The sequence below is a fragment of the Brassica oleracea genome, chromosome C9 (assembly GCF_000695525.1).
Source record: "Brassica oleracea var. oleracea cultivar TO1000 chromosome C9, BOL, whole genome shotgun sequence".
Classification (NCBI taxonomy): Eukaryota; Viridiplantae; Streptophyta; class Magnoliopsida; order Brassicales; family Brassicaceae; genus Brassica; species Brassica oleracea.
Window position 1 is genome coordinate 21853222 of NC_027756.1, and position 12137 is coordinate 21865358.

Below are 12137 nucleotides of genomic sequence, written 5' to 3' on the forward strand. Positions count from 1 at the left end.
AAAAAAAAAAGAGGTTAGTTTTGTGTTTGATTTTGAGTTGTAGGTAAATTTTGCAAAAATCCCTATATTAGATGGCAAAAAAAAAGGTAGTCAAAATGAATTATTATTTTTATTCAGACGGAAAATAATAAACCAACAATTTACGAAGGTGGACCTTAAAGCGGTTTTGAACGCGAAACGAAAAGAACAACAGAACATTATCACACACTACAATAACCAAGGAGGAAAAAAATGAGAAACTAGCCTAACAAAAATATTAGAGGCCGAGCGAAACGAGAATCTAAGAACATGATCAATTAATTGTTGGATCAATAATCTTAGAAGAGAAATCTGAGCAAACCGGGAACGAAGCCATCGCTGCCAAAAATAGAAAGTTCCGATACGGATTCGTGTTGTAACACATGCATATAATCTAAAATACACATGCATAATATGAGAAAACTCTGAATTCTTTAATATGTAACATTTGATATGAATAGTCTTTAATAGAATGACATGAGTTTTAGACATTTTACACTATATGTAGTCTTTTGAATCCTATGTTTGAAAAATCTGTTATTTTTTATCCTCAATAACTCACCTTTCAAATCTTTAGAAGACAAAGCGGTCAGAGCATGCTAAATGAAACATTTTCCACATACCCCTAAATTTTTTGAAAAAAAATTATATACAAATAGATTTCAAAAAAAGAACAGGCCTCTAAATTTGTAAAAAAAAGTTTTACATAAACACAGTCACATGTCCCAAAAACTACATGTTTGATCATCTCAGACGTTGAGTAGCTGTGTCGTGTTAAATGAACTTGTTGGTCGATGACTTAAGAAACTCCTTTCTATTGATTTCTCTCTCTCTTATAAATTGTTAGAGGATCCAAACCCTGATTGTGTATTCAAATAGATCCATATCCGTTACTTGAATACAATATAATCCTCAATAACTGATTGGTTCGACTGTGGCTTTAAAAATTTAGCTGTAGATGTTTAGCTGTAGATAAATTGGTTGTACCTGTAAAGTTGTTACTGTAGACTTTTTTCTGCAGAGACTTTTGTTGTAGTTAAATTTGTTGTAGCTGTAAGTTATAGGCTGTAGATATTTTAAAATAAAATATATGAAATATGTGTTGTATATACAAAATTATTATTTTATATGTATTAAAATAATTTATATTAATATTTTTTATAAATTATCAAAATTTATTGTAATTTAAAATGTGATATGTAAATAATATTTATATAATTTAAATATCTTAATAATTAAAAAACACTCAAATTCAAAACTAAAATATTTATAAAAGTTTTTATTATGATTATATAATTTATTTGATATTATAGAGTATTTTTCATTTTACAGATTCTACAGCCTATTAAAAGATGATGTAGCATTTTTGCTTAAAATACATAAGAAAAATTTTTGTTTTTTTTTTTTATGTAGCTTTAAAAATAAAGCTAAAGCATGATTGGTAAAACTAAATAAAAACTTGATGTAGACTTTAATTTCTAAAAGTAAAGTTACAACATGATTGATAAAATTTAGTGATTTAAAAATAAAAAAAAACTAAAGTAGAGAGATAAAGTCCAACCAATCACCCCCATAGTATCTCTATACAGAATACACATATTTCTATATTCTTAGTGGAAATATTATGTTAGTTTGCAAGTCGTTGAAGATGGAAACACAGATGGTTCAGATCTAGTTTTATAGTACATTTTAAATAGAGCAGCGTTCTTTGTAAAAAAAAATTTATGTTAGTTTGATTATTTCTTTCAAAACCAGATTAAATGTTATCTTTACCGACCAAACTGGACCACAACCAAACAACAAAAGAGAAAACTACAAAATAGAGGAGAGCAAACATAATCCCTCTCTTTATTTTAGTGTAAATATTATCATCTAAAACCGATAGAGAGGTTTAGTTTTATATTATGATGCATATATCTACCGGAAGATGTTGTACGGCCACGATTATATTTTTTTGATGAGTTATACTACACCATAACCCTAATCTTGCCCCGTTGATGCGAGCAGTTTCATGGCTATTGGTTGCAGTGGAAAACATCCGGCTGCGTTTTAATGGAGGTCGAAGAGTTTTGTTAGTTGACGTTCTCATCTCAATCTCTCTTGTGGGTGTTCTGATTGTGAGATAACAAGTTAAGTCTCACATTGGATGTTAGACAAAGGAAAATCTAATATATAAGAAATGTCCAACTCTAATAGTACGAAGCCTTTTGGGAAGGAAACTAAAAAGTAAAACCATGCGGGCTTGCCAATTAGGTCCAAAGTGGACAATATCGTACTAATAGGACAATATAGAGTTGGACACGGAGTTTCACAATCCCAACAATTGGGGTATCAGAGCGGTTGACGAAGATCTGCAAGAAGACCAAAATACCCTTAAGTAAGAACGGGATCCTTTATGGAAGAAAAAGGAGGTTTGGCAGATATTAGTCAGAAGATCATGGAATCTGTGATGTGTTGTGGGAGAAACATTCTAAAAGAAAGCCTTGCGATTACTGGTACAAGGTGGTGCCAAAGATGATTCGCCGAAGGAAACACACGAGATGGATGTGATCCTTAGCTTGAGGGGGAGAATGTGAGATAACAAGTTAAGTCCCACATCGGATATTAGACAAAGGAAAGTCTAATATATAAAGAGATGTCCAACTCTAATAGTACAAGGCTTTTTGGGAAGGAAACCAAAAAGTAAAACCATGCGGGCTTGCCAATTAGACCCAAAGTGGACAATATCGTACTAATAGGACAATATAGAGTTGGATACGGAGTTTCACAATCCCAACACTGATTGCTGCCTATTGCTTGTGATGTAGGAAAACTATAGTGGCATTTGAATTTCTTGTCTTTCTAATCGTTAGTGGTACATATTTTGTTGACTCTTTTATTGGCCTCGTAGTATTTTTCTTTGGACGCAGCAGGTTCTATAGATTCTTGATGATAGTTCCAAACTCAAAGCCAAAAAGGCGAGTCCAGCTTACCGTCCTAAAGAAAGAGTCGACTCTCATGAAGTCATGAGTCTTAATTTTTGAAATGGTGATGATGCTAGTGACTGGAGGCTAAGAAATGAGAATCGAGAAAAAAAATATGTAGAGTCATGTTTTTGGTACTCTGGCTTTATATGCTGGCAACTTGCAAGTATGGTCTAATCTATGTTTCTTGCATGTAATTCCTGATGAAAGATTATCTTCTTTTTTTTTTGACAAAGATGGAAGATTATCTTATACCAACACGCGCAAATTTTATTTTGGTTACAATCCATAATTGTTTTTAGCTACATCTTCTTTTGCTAATCGTAGAACTATAGTTTTGTACGTTGATATTATTTGGCCAGAAATAAATAAAAACTACACTTGATTATTTTAGTTAATATTTAACCTAGTCATTTGTGTTATTGTTGCCGATGTATCCATAATCCATCACATGTATTCAAATTCATCAAACACATATGTTATTGTTGACACCACTAAACTACTCGCGTGTGTTTAGACTGTATAATATAAGATTTATACAGATAGACCGTATATATTTCGAGATTGAATTCTAGTTACGATACTGGTTATTATGTATATATAATGCGTGTAGTGACGATTAAAACCGTTGTTAGTTGCTTGATTCCTATGTAGTGGTTTAGTGGCTATTAAAATTCGAATTTGTGTTGATAATTTATACTTGTTGAACTACCGTCACTGATATGTCACGTAAGTGCAATCAAATATCTTTTCGGCTTGGAATGTCGCTATATTATTTGATTTAACAAATGAGAAATCATATTTGGTTAACTCAGCTAAACATAAAACATATATACGCAATAAAATAAAGATCTTTAACTAGTCTTACATTTACATAACAGAATAAGAAAATCTTTAAACTAAACATATTGGTTAATTGGCGCATTTTATCATCGAATCAGAGAGTCTTATATTAGTTTTTTAAACAGTCACGATCATGTATAATTATGTCACTGATATGTAAGTGTAAACCGACATAACTTCTGCTCTTTTTATAATTTTTAATGTTCTTACACCGGTTAGTGATTGAGCAAAAACTTTTATTTGTTGGGGAAGTTTTAACATAAAATTGGACACATTAAAGATTCAATAGCTCACTTGTGTGTGTGTTGTAAAAACATAACTAGTATTAGGTGGCTATATAGTGTACATTAGTTAACCACATGTATAAAATTCTAGGTGAAGTCCAACTCTTGTTTAAAAGAACAAAAGAAAAGAAGTCTAACTCTCTAGCTAATATTCGAGTACTTTTGTTTCATATAGTTGATTTCTTCTTGTTGTCGCATGATTCTAAATTGGTCTTGTTGGGTCTAAAAAGTATCTTAATTAATTGGAAATACTATAATTATTTTTGTAAAGCATATAACTGAATATAAAAATTTAGGTATCAGCGATCCTTCTCTCACCAGATTGCCTTCGGTAGTTTCAAATAAATAATTTAATAATAATTGAATAAAGATCTAATAAATTATGCAGAAATTGTCGAGAAATTGTTTCTTATAAGCATTTATAAATTATGCAGAAACCTTCACCATATAGAGGATGTTATCGGAAGACAATATAGAAGGTGTTGGGAAAGAAAGAAAAGAGAATATTGAGTTTCAATAACGTGGGATTTGTAAATAACCTTCTGCAAGTAATCAATTCCTTTCGACAATTGAAAATTAACAACTCAAGGCATTTCCAACAACCACACCAAATTTAGTGTTAAAATTACATCATTTGGTATTTTGGTGTCAAGATTTTTTTGTCATCTCTAACAATGACACCAAATTTTACATCAAGAATAATATTATATATTATTATTTGATATTTTCAGTTTTTAAAATTTTTATATTTTTTTATTTGTCACTATTAAATAATTATTTTATCACATCGAGATTATTATTTATATTTTTATTATTATTTGTAAATGATAAATAATTATAGTCATTTAATAATTTATTTGAAAATAAATATAAAATACAAAAAAAAATTTAATTATGTGAAAATAAATTTAAAATATAAATAATACAATATATCTTTATATAATTACAAATGTTTTGGCAATTGAATTATATTATTAAATGAAACATATTAAAATATGTATTTTAAAACATATTAAAATATATATTTTAAAATATTCAAACCTGATGTAATACTATTCACATCACACCAAATTAGGTGGGATGGTGTCTATTTAGATGCTTTGTTGAAGATGGAATTACACCAAATTTAGTGTTTTGGTGTCTTGTTAGAGATGACCTAAGTACTCTGAACATCTGTCCATTCAACGCCAAAATATACTGTTTTTTTCGTCCATATATATTTCCATGTTTAATTTTCATGTTCTTAACACTAATAAATGTCTTCTTTTTCCAATTACATCAGTAGCAAAATATGAACAATCAATTGTTTCATTTGGAAAATTGTTCCTAAATTTTACCCAAAAAAAAAAATTGTTCTTAAACGTCACTTGAGAAATAAAGTTAGACGACTATTGACTAAACATATTAAAAACAATAATAGTACTAGTTTAAGATCCGCACAATTGCGTGGGGTGAATGTTATATAAAAATAATTTCTATATATTATTATTTATTTGTATTTGTTTACGTATTATGTATATAATTAAATTATAATAAACACATAAATCAAAACAATACATCTTGTTTATTTACGATATGTTTTGGTAAATGAATCAAAACAATTATTTGATTTATTTTATATGATATATAACTAAATTTCAATGACATGGACATAGATAGATAGTATATTTTAGTATAAATATTTATTATCGAGAATTCATACTCATATGATAAACACAAAATTTTTTGCGATTTTTTTTAATGCAAAATTTCAAAATTAAAATATTAAGGTTACAATATTTTTTCAATACAAATTTAGAAATGATCATATTTTAGTATTTTTCTATGTTATATAGTTTAATTTTAAACTATATTAATATATAATATGAATGTCTAGTAAATGACACTTCATATTCATACGATTTATAATCATTTGTATCTTATTATTATCAAAAAGTTAAACCATTGATCACACAATTTTAACGTTTTAGTAATTTATAGTCGTTTTAAAAATTCAAAATATAACATATAAGATTTTTTTTATTATATGATTAATGTGGATGTTTAATATCTTTTAATAGTATAAAATTAAAAAAAAATAAGTTAAGATACAAAAATTGTTATCAAATATTTATTATTCATAATCATTAATTGTCATATATACGTTAATCATAGTAGGCAATTCCGTAGCTTTTATTTAAGAAAAGTGAGAAAATATTCTTTTGTATACTATTTATCAATTTAATAGTTAGTTTAATAAAAAATATAATATAAGTTAAGATGAACCAACCTATTTTTCTAAGAATTTTGAATTTCATTCTCATGGTGACACGTGGCTACAAAAAAATGTTGTAATGTTTCTCAATTAATATATAAGGGATATTCAATATTTTCTTATAATATATTTTCCATTATATAAAAGGTACTAAACTAAATCTAATTTATGGAATATATCCATTTTGGGTTAGTTGAGAACTTGAGATAGTTTTTAACTTCTTATGTTGCTATCCCCCTATATATTAAATGAAAAGTCACTTTAGTGATTTCTGGTGACGTGTCGCTCATAGGTGAAGTTTCAAAAAATTGTTATAATTTGATTGGTCGATTGTTTTTAATTTTTATTTATTTAAATTAGATCTAAAAATTTAAGGTAAGTCTAAAAACATTTAACATCACTTGCCATATAATCTAAAGAATATTACAAATAACAATTTATGGCAACTAATTCTCGAAATTATAGAAAGATTAATAATGTTTTATTTACTACTTTTAATATTTATAAACTATATAATATAATGAACGAATTTTTATATAAGATAATTATAATATTTTTATACTCTACTTGATGAATTGTATTCGAAAATAATTATATAATAACTATTTTAAATATTACAAAATCCAATCATTTCTATTAATATGATTTCTAAATTATTTATCGTTGTTTACAGTATAAATTTATCAGAATTTTAAAATTATATATATAATGTTATCAATTATTTATAAAAATATAAATCCTACTATATATTGATTGAGAAGTCACATAAGTGATTTTTTATTACGTGTTGATCATAAATGAACTCTTCAAATTTTTATAATTTGATTGACCGGTAATTTTTAATTTTATTTATTATAATTATATCTAAAGGGAAAGGATATTTCAATTACCACTTTCAAAATAATCTACATAATATTAGAAATAATTATTTATGGTAACTAATTGTTGAAACTATGAAAGAGTAATAATGCGGTCAATTTTTTTATATATTTATAAATTACATAAAATAATGAACAAAAATGTTTATTGGAATTGATATAATGATTTTATATTCGTATAGAAAGAATTATATTTGTATATAAAGTATCATAATAACTATTAATGTCTAATAATTCAATGCATGCTTAATAAATCATTTATAAAATTATAAATACATTTATAAAATTATTTATATTGGCTTATCAGATGTTTTGAATTATTATAAGAGGTTCTAAGTCATTTATAGAAGCTTATACATTAATTTATAAAATGTATTTTGAAAATTTATCATCCTAATACAATATTTTGAATTTTTTCATTTTTAATGGTAAAATTCCTCAACTATGTTTACTTAGTGTAAAAACTCCTAAACTAAAGATTTACCGGTAGTAATGCTAATTAAGACCTGTTAGAGTTTAATTCATTAAATAAAGTTATTTTAGGGGGGTTTTCGTTAAATACTTAGTTTGGGGTTTTTTACCCAAAACAAACTTAGTTGAGAGGTTTTAACGTTAAAATTCTTTATTCTTTCCTTATTATTTATTATTTAAATCCTTATAGTGTGATTTGTTTTATCAAAAACCAGTTGCAATCAACTGACGAAATATCTTCTTTCCTAATATCATGCATTTAATATTTAAATATATATATATAGCAAGATTTGAGTTACCAAAATTATGTATATATTATAACCAGAATATCTTTAAAAATTTATTAAAAGATATTATATCTCATAGCTGAATTAAAATTTATTAGAGGATATTCTATCCCATAGCTTCTCTTGAAAGCTAGGTCATTTAGAAACTTAAACTAATTTGCTATATAAATATCACGCCATCCCCATTAGTTTCACGCCATCCCCATTAGTTTCACACATCTATCTTTTAAGTTTTCATATATTTTTGATCGTTCTAATTTAAATTCTACTTTTGTGATCTTGCGCAGGTGTGTGATAATCAATAAGTATTGACCTTTTTTTTTCCTTGCGGTATGTATTCAGATAGCAGTAGTGAAGTGCATATATGAAGTAATATCAACCAAAATTAAGAAAAGTCTTTTAAAAGCAGAGATAATCACATGGTCTCTCTTTGAACATGGCAAACAACCAGCAGTTTTGCCAGACCCGAACTTCTTAAACAGGTTTTCTACTTTCTATTTTCTTATTATTTAGTTTCACCTGATAAGAAGTTTGAATCACAGACTCTTGACATTTTAAAATTTATATTATTTGTGTTGTGTAATGGTGCAGAGGTTTCAATGAGACCGGCATATCCTTCTTCCAAAAAAGTAAAGGACTATGACAAGCTTGAAGCTGAAGTGAAGAAGAATAGAAGGATGATAAGCTTGAAGGAGACGCTGCTTTGAACAAGTTCTTCCGTGAGATATATTTGAATTCTGATGAGGATATGAGGAGTGCTAGAGCAAATCATTTGTGAGTATCTATGTATCTATATTCCTATATAGTCTTTCTTCTCTCATGGAGATTACAATGTTTTTGGCATTTTGATTGACTTTTTTGAAGTTTTGCACAATCAACAGGTGGAATCTATTAAGACAGTGCTTTCAATAGACTGGAAAGATGTTGGTGCTAAGAAAATCGAGAGCACTCTTCATGATGATCTGGCGCTCAAGACATGGAAAATATGATTTTATATGATGTGTGAGTTTTACCTTAATCTAGACATAACTCGAAGCCTTGGTCTTAAGGTCTAGTTTCTCTACTTTATGGACTTAAGGTAATTTGTATTTTACATAACTCATATTGTTTATACGAAACACTGAAATTTTTAATCTAAATGTTCTAATGTATTCTTTGTTCATATGAACATAGTATAAATATCAATATGTAACATCAAATTTTTCATATTAACCACATACATATAACATAAGTATTATATAGTTGTAAATATGTAATTATCAATTTAATATTAATGTTAATGTCCGCACATGCGTGCGGGCGGTCCACCTAGTATTGGCTTAATTGTATAGTCTAAATAAAATTAATTCTATAAAGTCTCAAAAAAAATTTCAGTCTCAGTAAGTTAATTCCTTAAAACCTCAATAAATAAATTTATAAAGTTTAATAAATTAATGTTCACTATTTTTTTGCATCAAAGTTAACAACACAAGTTGACAAAAAAAAAAAAGTTAACAACACAAACACAGAGGAATAAACAAGAGAGAGAAGATTAATTTTAGGGCAAATCTCCAAAATAACACCTTTCTAAGTTTATATCACAAAAATAGCATTCAAAAACTAAAATGACCAAAATAGCATCTTTCTAAGTTTATCCTTTGAAAATTTTAATTTTTTTATTTTTCAAAATTTGAAATCTTATCCCCAAAACCTCATTTCTCAACTCTAAACCCTAAACCCTAAACCATAAACCCTAAACCCTAAACTCTAAACCCTAAACCCTAAACCCTAAAATCTAAACCCTAAACCCTAAACTCTAAACCCTAAACCCTAAACCCTAAATCCTAAATCCTAAACCCCACCCTTTAACTCTAAACCCTAAATTTGTTACTTTTAATAAAACATTAAGTGCTATTTTTGTGACTTTTGACCTTGAGTGCTAGTTTGAGAACATAAACTTGATTTAGTGCTATTTTTGTTTTTATCTCTTAATTTTAACTTGGAGCCTCTGAGAAACCAAAGTTTAACTCTGATTCGTCAGAGCGAAACCAAAGAGAAACGCGAAGAACAGAAACAGCTCTGATGATGATTTATCCACAAACCTTTTAACTTTGATTATTTTTTCTCTCTTTACATCCAATCTCGTAAGCTCTTTCTTCCATCTCATTATGTTTGTTGTGTTTTGAAAAGAACTGGAATTTTATTGTATCGCGAGAATTTAAATAAGGGCAAAATTTATACCCGTAGAATTTATAACACTGATAGAAAGATTATTACAGAGGGAAGAGAAGAGTGAATGATGCGTTTTCAAATGATCGAAATCGATCATATATATAGAAAAAAAATTTACTGTGCAAATAGTACAGCGGGTCCCACATCTTTTATATTTTCAACGAAAACGGCTCCTCCTCCTATTTTTGACTTTCGTAACAATCAACATATAGTTGTGGTCATATGTATATATTCATGTTTAACATTGTAAAATTTTCATTCATAAAGTGGAAAAGAATATTTGATACAATTCTCTACATTCGAAATTAATAAGGCTATTAGAAATAAAAGAAACAAAAAGTGTATTTCGCAACAATTTTAAAGGCGTAAATCTGAATTCTATAAAAACTGAATAAATAAATAAAAAATAGTAAGAGAAAGGGAGACAAATGTCATGTGAGAAGTGGATGCACAATCAACAAAACTTAACAACTTCCATCGTCCTTTCCCTTTGGTCAATTTTATCGGCGCCTCACATGTTTTCACTATTTACACCTCCCAAACTGTAGTTCAAAAAAAAAAACATCTCCCAAACTTCTTTACTTCTATGTTTTTAGTTTTACTAAAGAGCATGTCTTTTCTTTGTCAACTTTAACTTGAAATGGAAGTATGATATAATACGGTTGACATCCAAAAAAGAAGTATAATATAATGCTATATGATATTAATAGTAGTATAATATCTTACTCTCTTCTCCAAACCACCTCTTCGGAGTACTTATCTTTTAAATCCCCTTGGAAGACAATGAACTTCTGAAGTCATCGGATCTAGATCCAATATAGCGCCCGCGTTTATATAAATGTTTGTTAAAAAATGTTATGATTAGGGCCGACTAATATCAGGTGCAAGTGGAGCGGTCGTACAAGATCTGAGTATAAAAATATAAAAAAATTAAAGAAATTTTAACAATATATACATAAATTATGATCACAAAATTACTAATTTAGAGTTTATAATTTACAAAAAAACGTTAAACATATATAAATAAAACTACTAATTTCTAAAGCTATTTTATTATGCTTTAAATTTATCGTTAATATTTCTGAATAGGGTCCAAAAATATTTGAGACGGCCCTGGTTATGATATACTGTAAGGTAACATTTGTATGCCGGTCGTCAATTCACTAGAATTACAATTCTTAGTCCATTTTTATAAGTTCCACAATGCTGAATCAATCAAGTGAATCATTTAAGATAACTTTTTACTTGAAAATTTTGGTATAGGGTCTTTCACAGAAAAACATTAGTATGTGTTTCACTACAAAAAAAACACAAATTTAACGACGGCGGTTTTCCTCGCTAATTCCTCGTAAAATCGGGTTTACGAAGAATTAGCGAGGAAACACGTTTCGTCGTTAAACGTTCGTCGTAACGCATATTTCCTCGTCAATTCGTCGTAACTTAGCGAGGAAAATATTTTGTCATAAAGATGAAGTACATAAATTTCGTCGTAAAGACCACCTAAATATTTCACGTAAGGAGGTCGCTATATTTCCTCGTAAATACCTCGAAACGAGTTCCTCGTAATCTACACGTACATACATTGAAAGTGTTTCCTCGCAAAATACACGTAACTACCACGAAAGTATTTCCTCGTAAAATACTCGTTTAACTTTCTTCGTCATTTCCTCGTAAATGTTTTCTCGTAAAATACTCGTTTATTATTTCTCGTCATTTCCTCGTAAGGTTTCCATGTAAATAGGTCGTGCATTAGCTACGAATTTACTTCGTTTTTATTATTTTACAGAATTTAAAAATATAATTAAAAAAATAATTAAAATTATTTAATTTATTAATAAAATTATAATTTAAAATAAAAATAAATCAATACGAAAATATTTTATATATAAATAAGTTTTGAATTTATAATACAACAACCGGAAAAAAAA